We start from the raw sequence: 11822 nt of genomic DNA, 5'->3' as shown, positions 1-11822 counted from the left end.
ACTGCCCCAACCAGATTTAAACTACCAGTGAAATATAAACTACTCGTCATGTATTCTAAATGCATACAAAGCACTACCATTTTAAAAATTAACTGGAAAGCAGGGAAACCTAAAAAAAGGGTACATTCTGCTACCACACTCTCATAAATGTTATATTTGTGTGTGCGTGTGTGTGTATATATATATATATATAAAAGAGAGAGCATAGATAATCAAGATTTAAATAAGGTGGTAAAAAACCAGGAAATGAAGATTTTACTAAAACAACTACAATAACTGTCCCAAACTACAACTATGAACAGATTCACTAATACGGTCATTTGCTTGGGTTCCGACAAAACCACATCATTAAGGACGTCAGAACTCAAAGCTTCCTGCAGACTTGGCATCATCTCCTCTCCTTCTGCGTTCATTCCATCTCCTTCCAGTGTTCCAAGGCCCACATTTGTCCCAGGAATGGCTTCCAGGTAGTCTGGAAAATGGTCCTGCTGTGAAGGCAGGGTGCTTTGGTTGATAGTATCACCTATATCCATCTCATCCACGCTGTTCAGGAAGTCATCTGCGGTGTGAGGGACACTAGCTGTCCATGCTTAGTCCACTGTCTGTACTCTCATCTCGAGAGTGATAGGTGCCACTGTTAAGGAAAGGATCTGAGCTATTGGCTGTCCTTGTTCTCAATTCCTGAGACATCCCGGGAGAAGACACTGGATTTTGGGTCCCACCGTCCTGCTCCAGTGTTGGTAACTGGCTACGCAGTGCTAACTCCTGCCGAAGCAGTTCTTGCTGTTTCAGCCGCAGCCTCTCCTTCATTTGCAGTTGCTGCGGTCGCGTCTGTCGCTGCTGGTTGGAGTTGCTGCCACCATGACGCCTCCTTGTGGGCTCTGGGGAACCAGGGGTGGTGGCTGTTTCACTGGAGCACTCTGATTCTCTGGTTCCTGCCAAAACGAGGGTCAAGCCTTGGGTCTAGCCAAGAGGCGGTCTTGTTCTTATGGTTTATACATTAAATTCCTCCATCCTGAGTCATGGCTTGTTCCCATCCATCAGGAAGAGGACCTGAGGCCAAGTTCATCATATTCTGCTGCACTGGTGGATTGGCTATAACGTTCATCTGAGAGAGCATGGTCATCCTGGCGTCCTGCTGTGTTTGTTTCCTCTTTTTTTCCTACTATTTTTGTTAGTCTACTGTTTTTTTTTTCAATTTTATTATTATTATACTTTAAGTTTTAGGGTACATGTGCACAATGTGCAGGTTTGTTACATATGTATCCATCTGCCATGTTGGTGTGCTGCACCCATTAACTTGTCATTTAGCATTAGATATATCTTCTAATGCTATCTCTCCGCCCTCCCCCAACCCCACAACAGTCCCCGGAGTGTGATGTTCCCCTTACTGTGTCCATGTGTTCTCATTGTTCAATTCCCACCTATGAGTGAGAACATGTGGTGTTTGGTTTTTTGTCCTTGCGATAGTTTACTGAGAATGATGGTTTCCAGTTTCATCCATATCCCTACAAAGGACATGAACTCATCATTTTTTATGGCTGCATAGTATTCCATGGTGTATATGTGCCACATTTTCTTAATCCAGTCTATCATTGTTGGACATTTGGGTTGGTTCCAAGTCTTTGCTGTTGTGAATAGTGCTGCAATAAACATACGTGTGCATGTGTCTTTATAGCAGCATGATTTATAATCCTTTGAGTATATACCCAGTAATGGGATGGCTGAGTCAAATGGTATTTCTAGTTCTAGATCCCTGAGGAATCACCACACCGACTTCCACAATGGTTGAACTAGTTTACAGTCCCACCAACAGTGTAAAAGTGTTCCTATTTCTCCACATCCTCTCCAGCACCTGTTGTTTCCTGACTTTTTAATGATGGCCATTCTAACTGGTGTGAGATGGTATCTCACTGTGGTTTTGATTTGCATTTCTCTGATGGCCAGAGATGATGAGCATTTTTTCATGTGTTTTTTAGCTGCATAAATGTCTTAATCACCAAGTCAATCCTAAGCCAAAAGAACAAAGCTGGAGGCATCACGCTACCTGACTTCAAACTATACTACAAGGCTACAGTAACCAAAACAGCATGGTACTGGTACCAAAACAGAGATATAGATCAATGGAACAGAACAGAGCCCTCGGAAATAATGCCGCATATCTACAACCATCTGATCTTTGACAAACCTGACAAAAACAAGCAATGGGGAAAGGATTCCCTATTTAATAAATGGTGCTGGGAAAACTGGCTAGCCATATGTAGAAAGCTGAAACTGGATCCCTTCCTTACACCTTATACAAAAATTAATTCAAGATGGATTAAAGACTTAACATGTTAGACCTAAAACCATAAAAACCCTCGAAGAAAACCTAGGCAATACCATTCAGGACATAGGCATGGGCAAGGACTTCATGTCTAAAACACCAAAAGCAATGGCAACAAAAGCCAAAATTGACAAATGGGATCTAATTAAAGAGCTTCTGCACAGCAAAAGCAACTACCATCAGAGTGAACAGGCAACCTACAAAATGGGAGAAAATTTTCGCAACCTACTCATCTGACAAAGGGCTAATATCCAGAATCTACAATGAACTCAAACAAATTTACAAAAAAAAAAAAAAAAAAACAAACAACCCCATCAAAAAGTGGGCAAAGGATATGAACAGACACTTCTCAAAAGAAGACATTTATGCTGTGTTGTTTTCTGATCGATGTGATTTAAGAAGTATCTCTGACCAGAAGATGTCTTCACCATCTCCTAAGCTGCTGGTAGAGGTACATCATCAGGTATCTCAGAAGAAGGCTGTTGAAAATGCTGAGCTGTGGGTGTAGCTGCTGGGCCAGAGACTACTCCAGTGGGGGTCAGTGTCCCAGGAGAAACAGCTTCCAACTGCAGAGAAGCTGGAGAGGAATGAGCTCGAACATGCTGTGGAGTCAGGGCTCCTGTGGTTCCTGCCTCAGTACTGGCCTGTTGGAAGTGGGACTTGGGCTCGGGGTGGCTTGAAGGAGTCGGGCAGCTTCCAGAGCCTCATGGGCACAGTCTGGTGCACGTTGGCCATCTTGGGGTTCATGACGGCATTGAAGAGCGCCTCCAGGTTCATCTCCCAGTCCCCGCGGACGTGCAGGATCTGATGCCCGGTGGGGGGTGCCTGTGGAGCCGCCTGGGTCGCTGTGGGCGCTGGCTGCCCTGGTCCAGACTGCGGGCCCTGCCCCTGGGGGTGCTGTGCCGGTGGCTGCCCTTGGCCCTGGGGGCCAGTTGAGGCGGTGGCTGCTGCCCGGGATCCATAGCTTCTGCCACCCCCGACTCGCACCTCCTGACCAGGCAGGCAAGGGCTCCACCTGGATGCCCAGCCAGCATCATTCACCACCACTAAGGGCCAATGCTTTCTATCAGACTGGACAACAGCATCATCAAATCTGTGTCTAATCAGACGTTTGGCATCAAAAATCGTGTTTGTGGGGTTCACTGCAACTTGATTCTTTGTGGCATCACCAATCAGTCGTTCAGTGTCTGTAAAGGCGACATAGCTTGGAGTGGTTCAGTTTCCTGATCATTGGCAATTACTCCTACTTTTCCAAGCTGGAAAACACCCACACAAAAGTAGGTGGTGCCAAGATCAATACCAGCTGCAGGTCCCTCAGACATGGTTGCTGGTGTCTAGGCCTGGCTCTGACTATGAAGAAAGACACAGAAACCCCAAGAGTTGCAGGCGAGTTCAATGAGACTCAATTTTTATTTATTTATTTATTTTTGAGACAGGGTCTCCCTCTGTTGCCTGTCACCCAGGCTGGAGTGGAGTGGTGCAATCTCAGCTCACTGCAACTTCCACCTCTGGGTTCAAGCGCTTCTCCTGCCTCAGTCTCCTGAGTAGCTGTGACCACAGGCACGTGCCACCATGTCCGGCTAATTTTTTTGTATTTTTTAGTAGAGACACGGTTTCACCATGTTTCCCAGGCTGGTCTTGAACTCCTGGCCTCAAGTGATCTGCCCACCTCGCCCTCCCAAATTGCTGGGATTACAAGCATGAACCACCGCGTCCGGCTTGTATTTATTTTTTAAATCCATTTTCCTGATCTCTGCCTTTTGAATGCAGTGTTTAGTTAATTTTTATTCACATAATTACGGATAATTAGTTGAAATTCCCTATTTGTTCATGCATACCTTCTGTTTTCTTTCCCTAAAGCCTTTACAATATCAATAATAGTATTTTAAATTCCTTGTCTGATAGTTTTAACATGTGGATCCCATTATAATCTGGTTCTATTGATTTTTTTTTGTTGAAAAGGGCTTTTTTTAAGCAAGCAGATTTAACAACTGTAAACATACATCCACCCAACAGTGGAGCACCCACATAAATAAAGAAAATATTATTAGAGCTAAAGAGAGAGATGGACCTTAATACAATAATAGCTGGGAACTTCAACATCCCACTTTTAGCATTGGACAGATCATACAGACAGACTGTCAATAAAGAAACATCGGACTTAATCTGCACTAGAGACCAAATGGATCCAATGGATATTTACAGAACATTTCATACAATGGCTACAGAATATACATTCTTCTGAGCACATGGATCATTCTCAAGAATAGTTCATATATTAGGCCACAAAACAGGCCTTAAAACATTGAAAAAATGGAAATAATATCAGGCATCTTCTCTGACCATAATGGAATAAAACTAGAAATTAATAACAAGAGGAATTTTGGAAACTATACAAACACATGGAAATTAAACAATATGCTCCTGAATGACTACTGAGTCAATAAAGAGATTAAGAATAAAATTGAAAAATTTCATGAAATAAATGATAATGGAAACACAACATACCAAAACCTATGGGATTCAGCAAAAGCAGTATGAAGAGGGTAGTTTATAGTTTTAAGTGCCTAAATCAAAAAAGAAGAAAAACTTCAAATAAACAACCTAATGATACATCTTAAGGAACTGGAAAAGCAAGAGCAAACAAAACCTAAAGTTAGTAGAAACAAAGAAATAATAGAGATCAGATCAGAAATGAATGAAATTGAAACAAAAAAATACAAAAGATCAACAAAACAAAGTCATTTTTTGAAAAGATAAACAAAAATGGACAAATCTTTAGCCAGACTAACAAAGAAAAAAAGAGAGGAGACCCAAATAAATAAAACTAGAGATGAAGAAAAGAGACATCACAATGGATGATGCAGAAATTCAAAGGGTCATTAGAGTCTACTATGAGCAAGTATATGCTAATAAATTGGAAAACCTAGAAGGCATACATAAATTCATAGATACATACAGTCTACAAAGATTGAACCATGAAGAAATTGAAAACCTGAACATACCAATAACAAGCAACAAGATCAAAGCCATAATAAAAAGACTTCCATCAAAGAAAAGCCCTGGACCCAATGGCTTCACTGCTGAATTTTACCAAGCATTTAAAGAAGTACTAGTACCAATCCTATTTAAGGTATTCTGAAAAATAGAGGAGGAGGCAATAGTTCCAAACTCATTCTATGAGGCTAGTATTACCCTTATACCATAACCAGACAAAGACACATCCAAAATACATAAATAAATAAACAAAACTACAGGCCAATATCTCTGGTGAATATTGATGTAAAAATTCTCAACGAAATACTAGGAAACACAATTTAAAAATATGTTAGACAAATTATTCATCATGACAAAGTGAGATTTACCTCTGGTATGCAAGGATAGTTCAAAATATGTAAATCAATCAACATGATAAAACATATCATCATAATGAAGGATAAAAACCATATGGTCATTTTAATTGATGCTGAAAAAATATTTGATAAAATTCAACATCCCTTCATGATTAAAAAAAACTGAAGATAGAAGGAACATAACTCAATATAATAAAAGCCGTATATGATAGGCCCACAGCTAGTATCAAACTGAATGGGTTCTGTAATATTTGGAAAAAAACAAGGATGCCCACTCTCACCACTGTTATTCAACATAGTACTGGAAGTCCTAGCTAGGGCAATCAGACAAGTGAAAGAAATAAAAAGTATCCAAATTGGAAAGGAAGAAGTCAAATTATCCTTGGTTGCAGATGATACTACCTTATTTGGAAAAACCTAAAAACTCCACCAAAACACTATTATAACTGATAAATTCAGTAAAGTTGCAGAATACAAGATCAATGTACAAAAATTAGTAGCATTTGTACATGCCAAGAGTAAGCAATTTGAAAAAGAAATCAAGAAAGTAATCCCATTAACAATTGTAACAAATAATAGTAAATACCTAGGAATTAACCAAAGAAGTGAAAGAGCTCTACAATGTAAACTATAAAACACTCATGAAAGAAATTGATGAGGATACCAATAATGGAAAGGTATTCCATGTTCATGGATTCAAAGAATCAATATGTTAAAATGTCCACACTACCCAAAATAATCTCTATTCAATGCAACCCCTATCAAAATACCTATTATATTCTTCACAGAAATAGAAAAATATAGTCCTAAAATTTATATGGAAGCACAAAAGCACAAAAGACCCAGAATAGACAAGCTATCCTAAGCAAAAAGAACAAAACTGGAGGAATCATATTACCTGACTTCAAATTATACTACAGAGATATAGTCACCAAAATAGCAAGGTACTGGCATGAAAGCAGACACATAGAACAATGGAATAGAATAGAGAACCCAGAAACAAATGATCCATCTACACTAACCTCATTTTCAACAAAGGTGCCAGGAATATATATATATATGGAAATATATATATTTATATAAATATAAATTTATATAAATATATTTATAAATATATATATGGAAAGAACAGTCCCTTCAATAAATGGTGCTGGGAAAACTGGCTATCCATATGCGGAAGAGTGAAACTAGACCCCTAATTCTTGCTGTATATAAAAATAAAAATGGATTGAAGACTTAAATATGTGTCCACATACTATGAAACTACTAAAATAACACATCGAGGAAACTCTTTAGTTTTTGTTTTTGTTTTAGTTTTTGTGCTTTTTTTCCCGCAAAAAGCACAGGCAGCAAAGCAAAAATGAACACATAGGATCTGATCAAGTTAAAAAGCTTCTGCACAGCAAAGGAAACAAACAACAAAGTGAAGAGACAGAATGGGAGAAAATATTTACAAACCACCCATCTGACAATAACCAGAATATATAAAGAGCTCAAACAATTCCCTAGGAAAAATATCTAATAATCTGATTAAAGCATGGGCAAAATATCTGAATAGACATTTCTCAAAAGAAGACATACAAATAGCTAATAGGTATATGAAAATATGCTCAACATCACTGATAATCAGATAAACACAAATAAAAACTACAATAAGATATCATCACACCCCAGTTAAAATGGCTTTTATCCTAAAGACAGGCCATAACAAATGCTGCAAGGATATAGAGAAAAGGGAACCCTCATACCCTGTTGCTGGGAATGTAAATTATTGAAGCCACTATGGAGAACAGTATGAAAGTTCCAAAAAAAAAAAACAAAACTAAAAATGAGCTACCATATGACCCAGCAATTCCACTGCCAGATAAATAACTAAAAGAAAGGAAATCAGTATATCAAAGAGATATTTGCTCTTCCATATTTATTGCAGTACTATTCACAATAACCAAGATTTGGGAGCAATCTAAATGTCCATCAACAGATGAATGGATAAAGTAAATGTGGTACATATATATAATGGAGTGCTATTCAGCCATAAAAAAGAATGAGATCGTGTCACATGTAACAAAATGGATGGAACTGGAGAACATTACGTTAGTGAAATAAGCTGAGGACAGAAAGACAAATTTCACATGTTTTTACTAATTTATGGGGGCTACATTTTAAAACAATTGAACTCATGGAGACAGATAGTAGAATGATGCTTACCAGAGGCTGGGAAGTTGTATTAGTCCATTCTCACACTGCTACAAAGATACTACCTGAAACTGGGTAATTTATAAGCAAAAGAGGTAATATGGTTTGGCAGTGTTCCCACCCAAAATCTCATCTTAAATTGTAGTCCCCATAATCCCCATGTGTCACAGTAGAGACCAGGTGAAGGTAATTGGATCATGGGGGCAGTTTCCCCCATGCTGTTCTTATGGTAGTGAGTTATCATGAAATCTGATGGTTTCATAAGTGTTTGGTAGTTTCCTCTGCATTCATTCTCCTTCCTGCCACCTAGTGAAGAAGTTGCCTTGCTTCGCCTTAACATCCTGCCATAATTTTAAGCTTCATGAGGCCTCCCCAAGCATGCAAAACTGTGGGTCAATTAAACCTCTTCCGTTTATAAATTATCCAGTCTCAGTGTGAGAACTAATATAGTAAATTGGTACCACGGTAGTGGGGCACTGTATAAGGATACCCAAAATGTGGAAGTGACTTTGGAACTGGGTAAAAGGCAGGTGTTGACACAGTATTGAGGGCTCAGAAGAAGACAGGAAGATGTGGGAGTTTGGAACTTCCTAGAGACTTGTTGAATGATTTTGACCAAAACGCTGATAGTGATATGGACAATGAAGTCCAGGCTGAGGTGATCTCAGATGGAGATGAGGAACTTCTTGGGAACTGGAGAAAAGATGATTCTTGCTGTGCTTTAGCAAAGAGACTGGTGGCATTTTGCCCCTGCGCTAGAGATCTGTGGAACTGTGAACTTGAGAGAGATGATTTAGGGTATCTGGCAGAAGAAATTTCTAAGCAGCAAAGCCTTTGAGAGGTGACCTAGGTGATATTAAAAGTGTACAGTTGTATGGATTCACATAGAGATAACTTGGAATTGGAACTTATGTATAACAGGGAAGCAGAGCATAAAAGTTTGAAAAATTTCAGCCTGATGATGTAAAAGTAAAACCCATTTTCTGAAGAGAAATTCAAGCCAGCTGCAGAAATTTGCATCAGTAATGAGGAACCAAAATGTTAGTCACCAAGACAATGGGGAAAATGTCTCCAGGGCATGTCAGAGGTCTTCACAGCAGCCTCTTCATCACAGGCCCAGAGGCCTAGGAGGAAATAATGGTTTCCTGGGCTGAGCCCAGGGCCTTGCTGTTTTGTGCAGTCTTGGAACTTGGTGCCCTGCTCAGGCTGTTGCTTCAGTGGAGGCAAGCTCCAAGCCTTGACAGCTTACATGTGGTGTTGAGCCTGCAGGTGCACAGGGTCAAGAATTGATGTTTGGGAACCTCTGCCTAGATTTCAGAGGATGTATAGAAGTGTCTGGGTATCCAGGCAAATGTCTGCTGCAGGGGCAGCAGAATGCCCCAACATAGAGTTCCCACTAGGGCATTGCCTAGTGGAGCTAGAGGGCCACCATCCTCCAGACTCCAGAATGGTAGATCAACAAACAACTTGCACTGTGCACCTGGAAAAGCTGCAGGTACTCAGTGCCAGCCTGTGAAAGAAGCTGGAAAGGAGGATGTACCCTGCAAAGCAGCAGGGCCAGAGCTGCCCAAGACCATGAGAATCCACCTCTTGCATCAGTGTGCCCTGGATGTGAGACACGGAGTCAAAGGAGATTATTTTGGAACTTTAAGATTTAATGAATGCCCTGCCTGGGTTTGGACTTGCATGGAGCCTGTGGCCCCTTTGTTTTGGCCAATTTATTTCATTTGGAATGGGAGCATTTACCCAATGCCTGTACCCCATTGTATCTTGGAAGTAACTAACTTACTTTTGATTTTAAAGACTCATAGGTGGAAGGGACTTGCCCTGTCTCAGATAAGACTTCAGACTTGGACCTTTGAGTTAATGCTGGAATGAGTTATGACTTTGAAGGACTGTTGAGAAGATATGATTGGTTTTAAAATGTCAAAAGGACATGAGATTTGGGAAGGGCCAGGGGTGGGATGAAATGGTTTGGCTCTGTGTCCCCACCCAAATCTCATCTTGACCTGTAATCCCCATGTGTTGAGGGAGAAACCTGGTATAATGTGTTGAGGGAGAGACCTGCTGGATCATGCAGCAGTTTCCTGCATGCTGTTCTCATGATAGTGAGTTCTCATGAGATCTGATGACTTGAAATTGGCACTTCCTTCTTCGCTCGCTCTCTCCTCCTGCTGCCATACAAGACATGTCTTGCTTAATCCTTTGCCTCCCATCATGATTCTAAGTTTCCTGAGGCCTCTCCAGCCATGTAGAACTGTGAGTCAATTAAACCTCTTTTGTTTACAAATTACCTAGTCTCAGGTAGTGTGTGTGTATATATATATATATATATATATATATATATATATATATATATATATATATTGAGATGGAGTCTCGCTCTGTCATCCAGGCTGGAGTGCAGTGGCAAGATATTGGCTCACCGCAACCTTCGCCTCCCGGGTTCAAGCAATTCTCCTGCCTCAGCCTCCTGAGTAGCTGGGATTACAGGTGTCCACCACCATGCCTAACTAATTTTTGTATTTTTAGCAGAGACAGCATTTCACCATGTTGGCCAGGCTGGTCTCGAACTCCTGACCTCAGGTGATTCACCTGCCTCAGCCTCCCAAAGTGCTGGGATTACAGGCATGAGCCGCCATGCCCAGCCTCAGGTAGTATCTTTATAACAGTGTGAAAATGGACTGATACAGAGACTTTTAAAGGTTTTTTTAATCAAATGAGAGAATTAAAAATTTATAACTATAAGACCAATTACAGTTATTAATCTAACCATTTAATTTTATAGATAAAGAAATCAAAACACAGAGGCCAGTTTGCAGAGGTCACTTATTTGCATAGGAATTGTCTTCTATTTATAAAGCACTTTTACATATATTATTTACTTTTTTCTCTCAACAGCCCTATATGAGACATTGTGCTTCCTATTCCAAAATGAGAAAATTAGTATTGTATATCATTTGTGACTTGCCTAAAACTCTAAACTTCTAAGTCTTATGCTCTTTTCCCCTAACCCTGTTAAAGCAGACCAAGTCTCTGGAGATCTGAGTTCATTCAATAACTAATGATCACCTGTGTGCCTGGCCATCTTCTGAGTTTAGGAACACAGCAGAGCACAACGTAGGCAAAACACCTGCTGTCATGGGACTTATGTTCTATTGAAACAGACAGATTAAAAAAATAACAGGGGTATAAAAAAGATAATTTTGATTATGATAAGTGTTTGAAGAAATTGAATAAGTTTCTCTAATAGAAGATGGCCTGATATGGGTGGGGGTGGGGGGTCAGGTTATTTTATAATTTAAGTTTAGAGACAGAAATCAGAAAAGCCTTCTTTGAGGAGGTGACATTTAAACTGAGACCTGAAAGATGCAAAAGAGCCAGCAGCGTGGAAAGTCAGGGAAGTGTTCCTGGTGAAAGAGGACAGCAAATGCAAAATTACTGACAAGGGAATGAGGTCAGCATGGTTGAGGAGTGAGGGAATACTGGGATAAGTAGAGGCCAGGTGTGTAGAGTCTTGCAGGCCATGGGAATTTTGGATTTTACTCTAAGCAATTCTAATCTTACTGCTGCCACTACGTGCCTCTATGAACCTGGGCACATTGCTCTCTGGCTTCTTTAACATCAGTTTTTTTCTTTTTTCAAATTGGAAGCTTGGAATTCTATGCTTACATGATTGTAGAGTGATTTTGCTCCTCTTCCCTCTGTTGTAATGATACCTGACCTACATTTTAAGATTTTAGTTTAGTACCAATTATGATAATAAATAAAGGGCTCAATCTTACATGTGCAGACAAAGCATAACTTTGTTAGGAAGCTAACTAGATTTTTAGACACTGAAGATTATGAACAATTTTTCTACTTAGCCAAAGTTACCTTATATTATGAGCCCCACCCTCATCCCAACCCAACAAACATGAATAAGTTTAGTCCCTTGCAAATTTTTG

General features: G+C 40.0%; 1 pseudogene; it reads right to left on the bottom strand.

Moving 5' to 3' along the window:
- Positions 1 to 212: 212 nt before the first annotated feature.
- On the bottom strand, positions 213 to 3288 carry LOC100593384 (annotated as a pseudogene).
- Between the last annotated feature and the right edge of the window lie 8534 nt (positions 3289 to 11822).

The sequence above is a fragment of the Nomascus leucogenys genome, chromosome 3 (genome assembly GCF_006542625.1).
Source record: "Nomascus leucogenys isolate Asia chromosome 3, Asia_NLE_v1, whole genome shotgun sequence".
NCBI classification, from domain to species: Eukaryota; Metazoa; Chordata; class Mammalia; order Primates; family Hylobatidae; genus Nomascus; species Nomascus leucogenys.
Note: the sequence above shows the minus strand (reverse complement) of the source record. Positions and strands in the feature narration are given on the sequence as shown.